Below are 18,041 nucleotides of genomic sequence, written 5' to 3' on the forward strand. Positions count from 1 at the left end.
AGTTGAACACATTACCCTTGGAAAAGAAACCAGGAGATCCTGGAGACAATATCTCCCCAGGAGGAAATTTTATACACTGGACAGGCAGAATAGACATGTGAGGGGAGAGGACGTTTTTCTAGCGCTTCTCCAGCCGTGCCTGCTTTCTTTAGGGGGGTCAAATATGCCTGCCCTCCCTTCCTCTCTCCATCTGTTTTTCCTTCTTCATTCTCACCTTTCCTCTTCCTTAAAAGCTCTTAGGAGCCTCTGTTTTGTCCCTGGCATTGCCTGGATATTGGGAATTCAGAGAGAAGTAACATGACGTCGTTGATCTCATGACTTGCGAGTGGAGACAGACAGGTGAACTGACCTTTGTGACATACTGAGGCAGATGCTGTCAGAACGGTGTGCAAAGCGCTCTGGCAGCCTGCCTGGGGTGCGGGGGAAGGAGGATCCTGACCTGGGTCCTGGAGGGGAAAGTGGGTGTCTACAAGGGGAAGCAAGAGAACAAGGCACCCCAGGCCTGGAGAGGTTAAGCGATGTGCCCAAGTTCACGTTGGCGTGCGACTGGACCAGCGCTGACACCTGGCTTGGCTCCGCAGCCTGCACCTCTGACCTGCATGTGGTTCTGCCTTTCCCGGAACCACAAGCAGCTCAATGTGACCTGGCACAGAGTGAGGTGGGGGAAAAGAAAGAGGGGCTGGAATTGAGGCTGTGGTCAAGACTGACACAGCGTCCCTTGAGTCATACTGGTAAACAGAAAAGAGAGGCAAATATTCGTGTATCAGAGAAAGCAGAGCCCGTTCTTTGAAGCGCTGTTAGCTTACGTTCCTATCACAGTTATTTAACACAGATCCAGGGACGGACACCACTCCCTGCCCTCTCAGAGCCCACATCTTCCCAGAGCGGCTGGTGACAGGCCCACCTGGCCAGGCAGGACCCACTGTCAATGGCTCAACGTCATTTCTACAGATGCTGTCGTTGCAGCTTCTCAGGGCTTCCTTAGAGGAGCTTTTGTCCCTTCTCCTAGCAAATAACCCAACTCACGTCTTTTCTTCCCTCCTCTCCTTCCTCCTGCTCCCTCTGTCAGAGGTTCGGAAGAGCTGTGAGCTGACTGGTGGCAGCAGGTTTCCTGCAAAGCGGGGAGGAAGGAACCCAACTCCTGGACCAGTGGAGTAAGTAGGAGGTGACCCATCTCTGTCAAGCTCGCCAGACAAAGGGAGGTGGTCCTCTCCACCTACCGGCCTTTACTTGCCTGATGCTGGCTGCGAGCTTACTCTTCCAGAAACAGCGGGGCCCAGGGAGAATGGCCCACCCCTCCCACAACAATACAAAGAAACAGTCAGCTGTTAATTTCCAGTCGGACAGACAGGAACCCATCCAGCCCGGAAGCCTAAATTGAACAATGATTAAGTCACTCCCGCTCCCGGGCCCCGGCTAACTTCCAGGCTGCAGGTGGTCCTGCCCTCCTCTGCAAGACCTTTTCAGCCGCTGGTCTGTGGAGAGTAGCTCACTTTTAAATGAGGTGCCTGCTTGGTCTCATCCGGCAGCTCTCTGTGGGGGTTAAACCTAGGGACCATCCTGCCAGACTGCCTGGGTTCGAATCCCAGCTCTGCCAATGCTGTGTGGCTTTGGGCAAGTTACTTGACCCTCTGTGCCTCAGTATCCTCATCCACGAAATGGAAATAGTAATAGTCCTGTCCTCATACTGTTGTTTCGTGATAGGAGAATTACATGAATTGATATTTGCGATGAGCTTAGAACTATGTATAGTAAACACTTTTAAGGGTTAAATTTATAAAATAGATACATTTTATTATCCATCTGTGGGTGGTCTTGCCCCCCTCTTTTCCTCTTCTCAGGATGCCTGCTTTTGGACAGAGGGAAGGGGTGTAGTAAAGATGCTAAGAACAGAGGCTTTGGGGTCACCTGCTTCCACCACTTAACTAGAAATTGTCAACCTCTCTGCTCCTCAGTTTTGCTCACCTGTAAAGAGGGGATTATAGTCACACCTAGTTCTTAAGACCATCATGGGGAGTGAGCTCCGTCACGTTCTCAGGGCAGCACCTGGCACATAGTAACTGCTCACTAAATTTTAGCTGTTGTTATCAAGTGCTCCAAAAAAAAGTGCCACACAAACACAGCAACTTTGACTGCACAAGCTACAATGATGCCACAGCTAACGTGCGAGCACCGTGGCCAGCGCCTCAAGCCAGCTCCCAGCGGCCAGTTGTGCGTGGGTTAATGGGGAGCTTGGCAGCTCGGTGAGGTGGGGAGCCCTCAGCTGTGCTGCCAGGTGGAGTCCTGGCTCTCCCGCCTGCTAGAGGTGTGAGGTGGGGCGAGTTAACATCTCCAGACCTCAACTTGTTTCCTTCCTGCCTGCCTCCCTCCCTTCCTTCCTCTAATAAATATTTATTGAGTGTCTACTCAGGAGGCACAGTGCTGGGTTCTGGGTATTCCCCAGGAAGACAGGACAGTGAGGCACCACACGCCAGCTGTGAGGAGCAAACGAGTCACTGTCACAGGGGGCCTGGCCACGGCTGCCCGTGCTAATTTGCCATCGCTCGTCCTTAGGTCACACCCATATCCATCTCCTCATCCTTGCTCGTAGGGAGGGCTGGTGCTGATTCCTACCTCCAGCTGAGGGGAGGCGCCCAGGCAGGCCAGGTGCTCGATTGCTCGGGGCTGTGCATTTTGTCGCTGCAGTGGAGAGCAAAGCAGGGGTATTTTCTCGCAGCAAATTTAGGATACTATCAGCAGATTAGTCATTCAAGAAATTAAAAGCAGAAAGCAGAGTCTACTGAGCAGACTCAATTAAGATCTCCCCTGATCTTACTGAGTGCTGAGCCCTTTTCAAAGGGAATTTGACCGACATGCAGTTCTTCTGTCTAGGACAGCGTTCCGTGGCCTGCTCTGTTCTTAAACCACTAATAGTACTGCATGGAAAGAAATGAAATTATTGACTGTTTCCTTCCTGCAGACCAGCTCCAGGTTCCTAAGAGGCTGATGCATATTATGCTATTGCAGCAGTATTTCCGAAAATTATCTGAGCCAGAGACCTTTCTCCAGGAACACTAGCAACATCTTGTGGTCTTCACCTTGCTCAGGGAACAGTGTGAGAAATGCCCATCCGGGTGGTCTGAGCTAGACTTCACTGACGAAAGGCAGGCTGGAACACCCAAACCCTGGTAACGTGAGTACCACACTGCAGTGGAACAGGCATCGAGGGATGGGCTGGTCTGCGTCCCTGTCAGACCAGAACTGCCCCAATTACTGCGAGGGAATGAACAGAGAGTTCTTTGTGAAGGCGGCCATCCACTGGCTGGCTCGGCTACCCCGACTGAGCGCGACCCTCGGGCACGGCTGGGTGCAGTTGTCCTGGGGCGCGGGGCGCTCTGCTCGGGCCACTTCCTGCTACTGCAGAGTTCTCCTCGTTTCCCACGTCCAGCAGCAAGCCTCCCCGCAGTTGGTGGTTTGGATGAGAATATCTATCTTCCCCAAACAGCTGGGCAGCTTCCTTTCCCTAAACTGGGAGGTCAAGATGACTAAGGGTGGGGAAGAGCTGACAGTGGGAAGTAAAACCTTGTAATGGGTGGTTATTTCTACTTCTGACAAGCCGTGTGACCTTGGGAAGGGACTGCCCCATTCATTCAGCCTCAAGCTCTTCATCCGTAAAATGAGGGTGATAATCACAGTGCTGTCTGAGGACTGAGTGAGACGCTACTTACGAAGCACCCGGGGCAGTGTCAGCGCATCCTACGTCAGCGAGTAAAGTCAATGACAGTTGTAATTAATGTTATTATAGATTTCACATCTGTGTGTGCGTGAGAGAGAGAGAGGGAGAAGAGCGGGAGGAGGGAAGAAGGAGGCACATGAAGTGCTTAGGGTATAATGGGGATTCCATCTGGCAAAGGAAGATTTAGATTAAAATGGAAAATGGATAAATTTACTACCTATGCTGACTCTTTCACAAAGAGATCATTTATAAATGTGATTCTAGGCGGACAGTCCTAGAAGCCAATATTACTGGTTATAAATTAAGTAGTATCTTGGTTTATACATCAGGCTCTGGAGAATTTAGTTAGCATGAGTCAATCCCAAAAAGCTTACCGTGCATGAGATGCACTCGTGGGTGTGTCTTGGTACCCAGCATACTGAATTAGTGGTTAGAGGGCTGTGTGGTGGGCACTGACTCTGAGGAAAGGGGTCTAGATTGCCACGAGGGAGTTTTCATTGGGCCTCTTGAGCACAGTGAAGATGGACCACCCTGTCAGAACTCTTTCACGGCCCCGACCGTCTCTTTCTCCCTGTCTCCTTTCTCCCCTCCCTTCCCTCTCCACCCCCCTGACTCCCTTTCCCTCCTCCAGAGACAGAAATCAATAAGCATAAGCACAGTCTTACTTATTGCCTTTGCCTTTGTGTATATCCAGTGCACCCACTATCTTATGTGCCTGCATTAAATCTGTGTGATCATGCTCCTTATCTTTAATTGATCTGTTTTTGAAATGAGGAGGGTGCGGACGTCATGTTTTACGATGACCATTTAATTTCCATATTCTTGGACCACTTATCGAAGTCTGCTTCCCCCTCTACAGCACTCTTGAATACAACAGTATATTTATGTTGCAAGGATCCAACAAATGTTAGAGGATAAAGAAAGGTCAAAACGTAAGCGAACCCCCCTGGGCATCGAGCACAACACTAGGCTTGACCATAAGGATTTGGGATTGTCCATCTAGGGAAGCAAATGTTATGGACGATAGACACACGAAGATCTCTCATTCTGAGTATGGTGCCTCATTGCATTTCTATTGCCACTAAAAAAAAGTATTAAGCGTACCCAGCGCTGTGCCAAATTCTTCACAGAGCTCTCATCGACCTCATTGAGACCCTAGAAAATCCCGGAAAACTAGGTTGTGTCTGCAGCTGAGACTCCGGTGGATTAAGGAATAGTACGACCAGGTCTAATCCAAGGTTTGGCTTTCTTCCCCACGAGGAAGCACGTCTTGGCTGTGAGGTTTGGCTTCTACTGGAGGAGATGACTGTTCTGGTCAAGATCCCTGCATTGCAAAGGACGGCCTTACCCATACCTCGATCTTTTTTTTGAATTGAGGTAACATTGGCTTATAACATTATGTAAATTTCAGGTGTACATCATTATATTTCTCTTCCACATAGACCACCCAAAGTCTAGCTGTCATCCGTCATCATGCACATGTGCCCGTTTACCCCTGTTCCCCTCCCTCATGCCCCCTTCTCCTTCCCCTCTGGGATCTGCCAATCTATTCTCTGTCTGTGCGCTTGCTTGTTGTTTTATCTTCTACATATGAGCGAAATCATACAGCATTTGTCTTTCTCCATGTGCTTCATTTTGTTTCGCGTAATACCCTCAAGCTCCATCCATATTGTTGCAAATGGCACGATTTCATGTTTTTTATGGCTGACTAGTATTCCATTGTGTGTATATCCACCACATCTCTATCCAACCATCTGTTGATGGTCACAGGTTGTTTCTAAGTCTTGGCTATTGTGAATAATGCTGCAATGAACATAGGGGTGCATATATCCTTTTGAATTAGTGTTTTTGGATTCTTTAGATAGTCAGAAGTGGAATAGCTGGATTGTATGGTATTTCTATTTTTAATCTTTTGAGAAATTTCTATACAGTTTTCTACTGTGGCTGCACTCCCAGCAGCAGTGTGTGAGGGCTCCCTTTTCTCCACATCCTCCCAAAAACCCCACTCTTAAATAAAAAAGGCTCTCACAGAAATAAGGCCAAGCCAGGCTTCATGGGAGCTGGGGTGAGAAAGAGTTTTCTCTGTCTCTGTCTCTTTCCCCCTCTCTCCCTCTCTCTCTCTCTGTGTGCCTGTGTGTGACTTCTCTGTTGTGAGATCGTCACTATCTGAGAATTTATCCCTTAATTCCCTCAACAAGTAGTAGATGAGTTCCTATGTGACATGAAGATCATGGGTGATGTTGACAAGCAGTTTCAACAGAATGGAGAGGATGAAGGCCTGATTGGAGAAGATCAAAGAAAGACAAAGAAAAGGAATGTGCAAAACTCTTTCAAGGTATTTTGCTCAACATAAACTAGAAGGGGAGGCAGGGGGAATATCCTCCACGTTCCACTAGGAGATGGGACTGGGGGGATGGGGTCTGGTGCACAATGCGGGGTTCAGCCTCCGATTTGGCTCTTCATCTCCAGCAATAGGAGGGAGGCCGAATATGGCTACGGATTCTAGCAGGTGCATAGGAACAACAGTGCTAGTCAGCTCAGGCTGCTGTGACAAATACTACAGGCTGAGGGGCTCAGCAAGCAGACATCCATTTTCTCACAATTGTGGAGGCTGGAAGTCCAAGATCAAGGTGCTGGCAGATTTGGGTCTTGGTGAGGGCTCTCTCCACAGCTTGCAGATGCCACCTGCTTGCTATGTGCTCACAAGGCTTTTCCTTGGTGGAGAAAGAGAGACAGAGAGAGACAGAGAGAGAGATCAATCTTGTGTCTCTTTCTCTTCTTAGAAGGGCACTAACCCCATCCTCATGGTCACATCCCAATAGTCCTACCTACAAATACCATCACTAGGGGTTCAAAACATGAATTTTGAGGGACACAAACAGTTAGTTAATAGCATTATGGAAACTATCATTAGATGTTCCTGTATTCTCAGGCAAAGAAGGAAAGAAGGTTCCCAGATGAGCGGAGGATGTGGGTGAAGGTTCTGGAGTGTTGGAGAGAGTGGGAGAGTGAATAGACTAGAGACACCTGCTATGGGTGCTGAGGGGCATAAAGGGCCCAGGAGGGTGGTGGGTGTGAATTTAAAGTGAAACCAGGCAGCAAGGTTGCGTGGATTTCTCCAGCCATGCTTCTATGGATGCAGGCAGAGGGTGGGAGGAGCATCAGATTGAACACCCCTGACTTCGCAAAGCAAACACAGTGAAGTGAGAAAAGGGTGGAGGGAGTTAATGTACTAATGGAATCGAATCTGGGTGAGGAAGGAAGTGAGGACATGCAGGGGTGAGAGGCCATGAAGGCTAGACCATCCCTGGGAGCCAGGGAATCACGGAGTGAGTGCACAGGAAAGTTAGAGAATGAGAGAGAGCGGCAATAGGAGATGAGAAGGTCAAGGCTGACCATGAGAGTGAGAGGCGTGGTAGAGTGGAAGACAAGAACATTGGAGCAGAGGTCAGGGAACTGAGCCGCCAGGACACTGGAAGTGTTCTTTCTATGAAGATTGAAATCACCAAGAATTACGACAGGAGCCACAGCTAACAGGGTGACCATGACTCACGAGCTAAAGCTTCAAGGAAAGAGGGGATAACCCAGGAGTCTGCAAGGACCACAACGCGGGGTGGAAGTGAGCAGAAGAGTCTGATGATCTGATGGGGATTTTCAGGGAGGGACTGTGGTGTCAGAGTGGCACAAGGACCAAGGAAAAGAACCACTCTCTCTCACAGCCCAGTGGTGCAAGGAGGGCTGGAGAGAAACCACCCCCACTAGAGAGGACGTCAGGGGAGAACCAGGGTCATCCCAACGGCGATGCTCGAAGCGTGGTTTGGGAACCCCAGAGAGTCTCCAAGACCCTGTCAGAGATCCATGACTCAAAACCATTTTCATAGCAACACTAAGATATTATTTGCCTTTTGCTCTCATTCTCTCACAAGGGTAGAGTGGCATTTTCCAGAGGCTACATGATGTGTGATAACACAACAGAGTGAACACAGAAGCGGAGAGGAGAATTCTGCTGTCTTCTATTAAGACAGAAGTTAAAGAGATTTGCAGAAATGTAAAACAATGTCATTCTTCCCATGACTTTAAAAAAATATGTATTGTTCTTTTCCATAAAATATGTGATGATTTTATTATAGTTATTTTAAAATTAATGAATTAATTTTAATGTTTAGTTTCAAGTCCAGTAAGTATTGATAGATATAGCCCACATAAAAAAAGTTCTTTGGGGTCCTCAGTAATTTTTAAGAGTGTCCTGAGCCAAAAATTTTTGAGAGCGACCGATTTACAGCATAAAGGCTAATGGAATGTTCAGGAAAGAAGTTGAAGATATAGGAGATTTTGCTGATGATGGACTCTGGGTTCCATCGCACACAACAGAAGGTTTTGGGGGGTGGGGAAGGGCTGGGAGGCAGGCCAAGTGGGAATGGAGAAGTCATGTGGTGACGACAGTCTGGGGGATTCAGGGCAAACTGCCTTGTCCCATTGATGGAGAGACAGGAACGAAGGCCACGTGGAGGCTAGTCCCGATTACCCGGAGGCAGAGAGTACTGAGGAGGCTGTGAGTGTTGCCAGGAAGCCAGCAGTACATGGAGCCAGTCCTGCTGGGGGAGGTATGGAGCCAGGACACAGCCATCTGATACAGCATTTGAATTCCACTCCCAGGACTAGTCACCTGTCACAAGTCACGGGATGATCCACCGCCCCATCCTGCAGAATCTGAGGTATGTACTGGTTCCTGCGACAGAGGACGTGATCTGGGCAAGCATTCCCAAGTGGCTGCTACAATGACCAAGGAAAATCAAAGAATTTTTTGGAACAACTTTGAATATTTATTTGAAATGTTTCCCATCCAGTCCTGCCTAAAGGTGCTGAGATGGACTGCATGCACTGATCTTACATTTTGATACAAAAAGAGGGATGTGTGGTTTGCTGTGAATGTATTCCATTGCCTCTGGATGCAAAAGGCCTTCTGAGAGATGAAACTAAACAATCCCGATGTTGATATCCTTGGATGTGGCAGTGGTGAGCGGGTTGATGTATAAAGCCGGATTCCACCCTAGCGGAGGAAGTCTGGAGACGCATCTGCACCAATGATTGGCCGGTGGAGGAGCTAGCCCAAAGACTCTTCGGGGCAAGTCTGCCATATTGCACAATTCCAGAAGACACCATTCACACTGCAACCCAAGTGACAGATGTTCCTTGCAGTTGTGTAATGCAGAAGGCCTGATATGAGAACCCTCCCTGTGCGTGTCAATATCTGACTTCCACATTGTTTCCTCTAACATCGTTCATCATAGTCCCAACACGTCAACTTATTGCATTTAAAATGTGTTTAAATGTCCCACATTTGGAGAACAAGCTCAACAAGAGCATTTATTTCCCCCTCCCACCAGACTTTGAGTAGGGACATAAATCAATTTCCCTCTCTACTGGATAATTCTCATCAGCCTTCAAAATACGCCTTACTATTTATGACTCATTTGAAAATACAGGCTTGTGCCACATAACGTTTCTGTGAACAACAGATCAGATATTTGATGGTGGTCCCATAAGATTAGCACCATACAGGCTGAGCCTGTGGTAGGCTGCACCATCCAGGTTTGTGTAAGTGCGCTCTGTGATGTTCACACAGTGACGAAATCGCCTAACAAAGCTTTCTCAGAATGTGTTTCCATCATTAAGCCACTCACGACTGTAATTAGTCAAACCAACAGGCTTTCTCTTGACCCCATATCCCCCTCCAGGTACAGCCCATTTCTCTGCTCCTCTTCGGAACAAAACTTTCTGAAAGAGTTGTTAGTATTCTCTGTCTCCATTTCTTTCATTCTCTGTCTCTCCTCAGCCCACTCTGATGGGATTTCCTCCCACATCGCTCCACTGAAAGGACCCTTATTAAGCTCACCAATGCCCTACATTTTGCCAAAGAAAAGTCAACAATCTGTTCTCATTATACTTCACCTTTTGGTGGCACTGGACATCCTTGACCGATCCTCCCTCCTTGAAACACTTTCTTTTCTAGGCTTCTGCGTCATCCTGCCCTGGATTTCCCCGTTTCATTAGCAACTCATTTCTTTCTATTCCTCTGCTGGTTCCTCTTCTTTTACTAGACTCCTCTAGTCTTCCCAACATCTCTCTCCATCCATACTCACTCTCCAAGGTATCATACCTAATAGTCCATTGGTTTTCAGTACCATCTACATACACTGAGAGGTCTCAAATTTCTCTCTCCAGCCTCCAATGCTCTCTCACACATTCAATGTCTGACATCTCTTCTTGGCTCCCCCATCAGGCATTTAAAACTTAACATGGCTAAAGCAGAACGATTGATTCCTCTTGTAGCTTCACTCTCCATCCTGTCTTTCCCATCTTAGTAAATGGTACCACTGTCTATCCTGTTGCTCAAAGAAAAAACTGAAGCATCACCCATGACCACCATCTTTTCTTCACACATCCAATTCATCGGGAAGTCCTATCATCTCTAATTCCATCATGTTTTACAAGCATCATTGCTCTGAACCTAATCCAAGCATCACCATCTCTTCTTTGGTTTCCTGGGACTACATCTTTAGGGTCTGCCTGCCTCACTTTTGCCCTTTTTCTAGGTCATCTACCACACATCAGCCAGAGATCTTTCTAATGCAGATATCAGATCAAATTACTTCCTACCTAAAACCCTCCAAGGACTTCCCACTGTGACCAAACTCTCAGCATGACTCACCAGGTCTATTTCTTGGATCTCAGCTCTCCACCTGTTTGCTATGCTTCAACCATACTGGCTTTTTTTTTTCTCTGCTTTATCTCCCCAAGACCCCCTGTACACAATTGTATATCCTAGTTACAGGTCCTTCTAGTTGTGGGATACTGGCTTTCTTTTTGTCCCTCTAACTTGTCCTTTTCTTGACTCAGGGTCCCTGTACTAGCCATTTCTTCTGTTTGGAATGTTTCTCTGTTCCTATGGATGCCTCTTGTCATCACTTAAGTCTCAACTCCAAAGCTACCTTCCCTGAGAGAGCATCCCTGATGACTCTCAAGAAAGCACTTCTCCTCTTCCCTACTGTCACTCTGGTCCCCACTTCATCCTCGCCATAGTGCAAACTTATTCCCTTCCTGTGTTTCATCCATGTCTACTGTTTGATTTCTGCCCTTGATGGCACAGACTTTGTCTTTCTTGTTCCCTGTGGCGTCTCCAGTACTTGACACCAACAGGTGACCGGTCAATATTTGCCAGCCAACTGACTGACTTGGAATTGTGGGAAGGAATAATTGAAATCCGTATTATCCAGAGAAAATTCATGTAAGATTGCTAAAGTATTTTTCACTTTTAAGATTTGCTCATTCAAGTTATTCTCCAAGTATATTCAGATTGAATTACATACCAGCCCCTTCAGAGTGGAGGGCAGACTCCTCCTAATACCAAAAGGCAGAAAAGAAAGTAGAAACCAACATACCACAAACACCCTCTTGCTATCAAAAAAAAGGATGAAAAGGACAAAAATTACTTTTTGTTTGTATCATCCAAAATTCTTCTAGAAACAAACTTCAAGTTTCTCCATTTTTCTACTGTGGAATTTAAAAAGAGGGCAGAGGGACGGCAAGATTCTTTTCGTTTGTGTGTTGTCTTCCTGCTGTGCCAAAGGTCGCTGATTTTACACCCCAGTGTTAAATGATGCTGAGCTTACTTATCAAATGCTCCTGTTTTTATGGATGGTGCAGTGCTGCGGACGTCTATCGAGGGCTTACGCAAGTCCTATATCTAGACTGGTGCTGATCATGAGTAACTACATTAACTTACTTTATGACCGGAGCACTGAGGACTGAAAAATTGTGTGTTCTAACCCTGCAGGTGCCTGGGGGACCTGTCTGTGGTCCTCACAAACGCTGTAGCAGCCATTAGCAACAGATCTTGGATTTTCAGGGCCTCATTTTTCCATTCATGAAAGGAGAAAGCCTATGGAAGGATGTGATGCTTTTCTTCATTGGAATATGACAATCTTACGACATGGTATGAAACATGGAGGTGTCACGGAAGGAGTTCTGAACTGGAGATCAGAGCTTGAACACCTGAATTCACCAGACATTTATTTCACACCTATTGTACAGCAGATCCTTAGGGCATTAAATGCTATGATTCTGTAAACTGAAATGATTTAAGTTATTATTCAGAAATGGGAGCAATCGGCCCAAGAGGGAGTAGAGGCAGTACCTGAGCACCGAATCGGCCTCAGGAATCCCTGCCCTGTCCTTTCTTGCTACTGTATAACTGTGGACAAGTCACCTAACCCCTCCTGAACTTGGTCTGATTAGGTTTTTGGAAATAGGAATAAGCAGTGGGGATGGGGGGCGGGGCAGGCACTGTCATGGGAACAAAGAAAAGGGGAACGAGAGGCCTCTGGAACAGCAGGAGCTGGAATGTGGGGTGATCCCAAGGCAGCCCCGGGCAGGCCTCTACTTCTCCCTGCCTTCTTGTCCCCTTGCCTCCATATCCACCTCATGGCTTCCTTTATCTCAGGAGTGTGCACATTCTGCGATTCCAAGCAAGGTTTTGTTTAAAAAATGGGTTCCCTTGCCAGGGAGAAAAATGGTCTGAACCCATGCCATCCTCTTGCATAATTCCTGCTTACTCATGGCTCCGGCCCCTTCGAACTACGTGCCAGCATCCCTTCTCTCACCGCGTCGGGGGTGGCAGAAATGGAGAAGCAGGCTGGGAACACGAGGCGCAGGGAGTAGGGAGTGGCTGGGATTGTGGCAAACTGGAGCCTGCTGCCCCGTCTGCAGGAGACAGAAACACTGCCGTGCTAGGCGACGGTGGCCGTGCAGCTGGTGGCGTGAACAATGTCAGGTCTCCCAGATTTTTCCAGTCAGGTTGGAAATCCTTATTTTTACCTAAAGTTTTCTGATTTTTACATGTTGGTAAGTAATTTGAAAAATGTTGACACTGTGGAGTCCAAACAATATACATCTAGCTGGCCCACAGACAGCCAGTCTGCAGCTTCTAGAATCTACAGTCCAGATAAAGTCACGCCTTTCAGCTTTTCTGGAGGGGTATTAGCTCTGTGTGTGTGTCTGTGTGTGTGCACACTCCAGAAATGGAATCTGATTGGCCCAGTGTACCTTTTTGGGACCAGAGTTTGTCACAGAACAAATCTGTGGATTGGCTGGCTGCATTTGGGTCAAGTGCTCACCCCTGGTCTTAAAGGGGCTGCCTAAGGCCTACCCTTTCAGCAAGGGTCTTGATTGAGCCAGTGTTCATTTCAGAGGCTGTGACCATGGCATCCTGTGTACTGAGAGGTCTAATGAAGACCTAGAATTTCTTTCTCCTCCAAATGAATGTTTAAGTAGAATGATTTGGATTGGTTTCTCCTAACAAAATTTTGTTTCTTAGTAAGAAAAGGCAACGCCCCATTGACATTTAGTTATAATTTCGGTAAAAGTTTGGGTGGTGACAAGTATAATATATTGGTATCAGTGGTGCTTAGAGAGAAGCTCTGATTTACACCAAAATGCTTGCTACTTCTCACTTTAAGAAAATTCTGTTTAAAAAATTAGCAACTCTTGGGGTTAGAAGCGACTTTAACTTCTTTACACATCCCTTCGGTCCTTGAGGACTCTCTTAGGGCACCCCCACCAGGCTGGTACCCGCCCATGTTGTGGCACTTCTTCCAGAGGGAGCCTCTTTTACCCTTGGACAGGCCTGGTGATTAAGTGTCTTTCTTATTGCACAGTGCCCAACCCACCATAGAGTGTGTTTGCTAAAAGAACCCATGCATGGATTCATTCCTACACATTTACTGCCTGCACACTATGTGCCAGGTATTGTTTTAGGACCTTGGGCAACAGCAGCGAGCAGAACAAATCCATGTTCTTGTAGAGCTGATGGTCTAGCCTGCAAGGAGGAGGTGGTGGGAGAGAGATGAGAAATTTTGTTTAAAAAGTAAATCATGCAATATATTCCAAGGTGACAGATGCAATGGGAAAGAAGAAAAAGCAGAACTGAATGAGAGGGACTACGAGGGAGGAACCAGTTACAATTTTAAATAGACCGAATAGGGGAGGCCTCATTGAACAGAGGCTGGAAAGAGGTGAGGGAGTGAGCAATGCAGCCTGAATGTTCCCAAATCAGTGTTTCGGCAGCCGGGCAGAAACAGCGCCCTTTTCACTGCCCAGCCCTGCAGGACAACAGGAGTCACAATAATAACTTAGTATGTGGTGAGTCCTAGCAGAGAGTCCAAGTGCTGTCTCTGGATGAACTCATGCAATCCTCAGAACAGCCTTAAGAGATAGCTACCACTTTTTAAATTTCTACTTGTTTGTTTTTTATTTTATAGGGTCACGTTGGTGTCTAGCATTGAGTAAACTTCAGGTGTGCATTCTTACACTTCAGCTGCTGTACAGACTGCATCGTGTTCACCACCAATAGTCTAGTTTCCAGCCGTCACCAGACATGCCCCTTCACCCCTTTCACCCTCCCCCACCCCCTTCCCCTCTGGTCACCGCCAATCTGTTCTCCTCATCTACGTGTTTATCTTCCACATGTGACAGAAATTGTGCTGTGTTTGTCTCTCTCCGTCTGGCTTATTTCACTTCGATAGCTGCTGCTTTGATCCCGGTTTTCACAGCAGTAAACTGAGGCATAGCACAGCCAGTAACTTGGCTAACGTGCGGTAGCCAGTAAGAGGAGGGGATGATATACAAACCTTGACCCACCAGCTCCAGGCTTTGGCTCTTCAGTCTTGGCACAGCTGCCCTGAAGACATGCCTGCAGCCCCTCCCCGCTCACTGCGCCCCAGCTCTCCTTTCCTGGGCAGCCCCGAGCCGCCCCTGTTTCTTTGTAGGTGATTCCTGGGAGGAGATTGAAAGTCTCTTCATCATCCTGGGGTTTGTGCTGAGAATACTTTAGTTGATCTGAAGTGGGGCACTTTACCTAAGTGAGGCACCCAGAGCTCTAGGAACTGGCCCCCTTGGGCACACCCTGACCAGCAGTCCTTGTGTAGGTTTTGGAAGGTCACAGTGACCAAGATACAAACAAGTTTTTTCTCAGTTTTGACATAAAAAGACACATACATCTTTTCTTCAGCAAATGTCACTGTGGTTTCAAGGCTAAGTGTGATGTGTAAGCCGGCAGCATTTTTAAAGTATTTCCTGCTCAACCATAGGTTGAAATGATGCAAGCCAGTGAGTCCTGAAAACAGCTGCATCAAATTCTTAACACCTGCAAAAAAAAAAAAGTTTTGAAAATAATTTTACATTGTTTTTAATTTAGGGATTGGTTGGTTTTCTGTTGTTTCAAACTTCGAAGGGCCCTCCAACCTTCTGTTGCAAAGAGAACTTGGCAGCTTTAAGAGTTTGCAAATCTGAAGGAGAGACTGCACTGGAATTTTATTTGACTACTGCACTTAGCTCCTGAAACCAGCCTGCGGACTGTTTCTTAAAACAACCCAAGTCCCAGGCTCCAGACCTCTAGCGAGTCCTAGACTCACCCCCTTGGCTTCTTGGTAGAGTTTCCCCTCTTGGGAGGACGGGGGCGGGGACGGGGACGGGGGCGGGGGGAACCCCGCGGTGGAGAGGGGGCATCTCGTCCTGTGTGAGGGAAACGCAGCACTGGGTTCCCTTGACCTGTTGCATCCTCCCGGCTTCTCAAGTCAAAGAGCTGGACTTCCTGAAATTGTTAAACTGCCCGTGAGCACAGGCGCCCCCTCCCCCCACCCCCAGCGGGGTGAGAGTTGCTGCAGGGGCGGAGGAGTGGGATGGAGTGGGATGGGGTGGGGTGGGGTGGGGGCCGTTGGAGAGAAACTAAAGCGATGAGCACAGGACAGGAAAAGTGGGAGGAGGAGGAGGAGGGGGAGGAGGGGGAGGAGGCCGTAAGATGAGAGAGGAGGGAAACGTGTCACCGCGGAGCTCCGCGGCCGCCGCGTTGTTGACTTGCGCCGGAGAGGACTCGAGGCTGGACCGGACCCCGCGGAGGGCAGAGCTGGGAGAGGAGGGCGGAGGGAGGAGGGAGAGCTGGCAGAGCGCGGCGGCGAGAGCCATCCGGGGCGCTTGTTCCTGTCTGGGGAGAAAACTTTCTCGGGAAGACCGGAAACTTTTTCCTGGGCGTTCGGAGGCGAGCAGCGAGTGTGCGCGACTCAAGGTGACTCACCCTGGGGACCCCAGGGGAGTGAGGGAGGAAGTCCCCGGGAGGGGCTAGAGTCGTAGGCTCAGCAATGGCACAGAACTGGGAACAAAATCGCCAGGCACGCCAGGCGCAGTCCGGCGGGACACGGGGAAGGGGGGCTTCACATTTTAGCGCCACCGGGTGGGGACCCCCGCGTGGGTAAGCATCTTCCCATCGATCGGACGCTGCTGGCAGGCGTAGAGCACCGGACTCGAGCCCACCGTCGTGCGACCAGGGGAAGCCACGCCTGCGCCCGTGGCTTAGAGGGGGCGCGGGACCGCTGTGAGCGGGATGGGGGATGCCGCCCATCGTGGGACCCAGGCTGAGCCAGGAGATCGAAAAGAAAGTTTGCTTGGCTGTCTCTCTCGTTCTCCCGCGGCCTGAGGGGCAAATCTAAAGAGCTGCCCTACTCGAGCGCGGGCGATTCAGCGCCCCGAAACTGCCCATCTTTTCCTGCCGTTCCCCTTTCCCGGGGGGAGCGTGGGCGGAGGGGGCAGCACAGGCAGCCACTTTGTGGTCGCTCCGCCGACCGGGGTGGGCCGGGCGCAGCCTGGGGAGACCCGGCGGCATCCCCTTTCTGCTTCATCTTTCCCGCCCGCCCTCCGCCTGGCAAGGCTTTCCCTGCGCGCCTACTGTGCGCGCACGGCAGGCTCACTGCGCGCAGGGGGCGCTCGGGGGCCCCGCCCCAGCGGCTCGGACCCTCCCTTCCTAGTTCTCTGCCCCTTTTCTTAGGGGCGGCCGCCCCGGGTCAGACCAGGCTGTGTACTTGCAAACCTTGCTTCAGGAATTGGCTCCAGGGTGCCTCCCTGGCTGGCAGTAGGGTTTTCCCCCGGTTCTACCCAGCCCCCGCCCTCGGTCACATGCCGCCGCCTCTTCCCCCGCGGTGCCGGGAGCCCGCGTTTTGTTTGTCAGCAGTAAAGGCGGTGAGTATTTATAGACGCCACTGCAATCCTGCGGTATGCAAGGTTTCAATTACTGCGATGCGCCCCACGAGACGGAAGGCTCACGCGCGGCGGCTCAGCGGCGCGTCTGCTCCCGGGACCCGCATGGAAAAAGCTTGGGCTGGAGTCTCCGGGCATCCCTGCTGGGGCGGAGTTCCGGACCTGTTGCCCAGACGATACGTGCAAATTCAAATACCCCATGCAAAGGACCAAAGCAGTCAAGGACGCCGGCAGTCCCGATCCTCTCCATCCTCCTCCCGCCTCCCCCACCAAAGGGTGCTCGCTGATCCAGCCCCGGAGACTGCCCTTTTTGACCTCGCTTTGCTCATCCTCACCACCGTGGGTTGCAGTCATGACATTTCCTTGCCCTACTTACTGCAGAATGTCATAGTGCTGCTCTCTGGTGAATCGCTCTGGGCTGGAAGGCTCTGTTATTGACAACGTGGAGCAGCAAGTGGGTCAGGAGGGGAAATGGAGCTTGCAGAAACTGACGCAGCCGCGTTTTAAATGCAGCCCTGGTGAGGTTCCGGTCCACCCAGAGGGGCGCAGCGCTGCTCTCTGTGGGACCTGGCTGTGGGTCTTCTCTGGTTGCGGTCCTGAGCCTTAGAACCCGACCACGGGTGCTGTTCGGAGCGTTTTCTGTAGAATGCAGCAGATAAGGGAAACATGCTCGGTCAGTCCACAAAGTAGTCTTTGGTTTTCCCAACCCCAACTAATGTCCTGTCAGTGTTTTATTGATACTTTTAACAGCTAGAACCATTAATACTGTTTAAAAAAAAAAAAAAAGGCCTTAGAAATAAGCTAGTCTGGCGTATTTCTCAAGAGTTTAGACCAGCTTGTTTCTCAATGAGGAGACCTCATTTCTTTCAGATCTAGAGGGTCGTGGATGTATATTTATTTCAACGGGTGAGATTTCAGTAATGTCTGTGTTTGGCCATTACAAAAATAATCCCTTTATTTAAAAAAAGGGGAGGGGGCAAACATGTCTTGAGGTCTTATTATGTCTTAAACTGGGCACTAAGAGACTTTGATAATGTTACATAATCTGCACCAAAACATCGAAGAGGTGGGTACTGTTATATCTCCATTACATGGATGAGCCCACTGAAGGTTAGAGAATTTAAATAATTTGTCTGAAGTCACACCCACAGGGGGAGCTGAGAATGGGCTCCAGCTGCTTAACTCGGGCTTGTAGTGCAGCCTGTGCTGGAGATGTCTGTCCCCTCTGTTCCCCACTTGT

At 49.2% G+C, this 18,041-nt stretch overlaps 1 protein-coding gene across 8 annotated transcripts in view; it reads left to right on the top strand.

Moving 5' to 3' along the window:
* The window catches only part of PRR5L (proline rich 5 like), a 143,584-nt gene that overhangs the window by 56,517 nt on the left and 69,026 nt on the right, over positions 1 to 18,041 (top strand). The window contains exon 2 of one of the 8 annotated variants that reach the window (XM_070487532.1): positions 1,070 to 1,154. The exons of 4 other annotated variants lie outside the window; for them this stretch is intronic. The gene's annotated coding sequence lies outside the window, so the exon portion shown is untranslated. Of the gene's footprint in view, positions 1 to 1,069; positions 1,155 to 15,400; positions 15,423 to 15,567; positions 15,837 to 18,041 lie in introns of those variants that run through there. 3 more of the 8 variants (XM_070487535.1, XM_014851025.3, XM_070487536.1) reach the window with 3 other exon arrangements.

The sequence above is a fragment of the Equus asinus genome, chromosome 17 (assembly GCF_041296235.1).
Source record: "Equus asinus isolate D_3611 breed Donkey chromosome 17, EquAss-T2T_v2, whole genome shotgun sequence".
Taxonomy (NCBI): domain Eukaryota; kingdom Metazoa; phylum Chordata; class Mammalia; order Perissodactyla; family Equidae; genus Equus; species Equus asinus.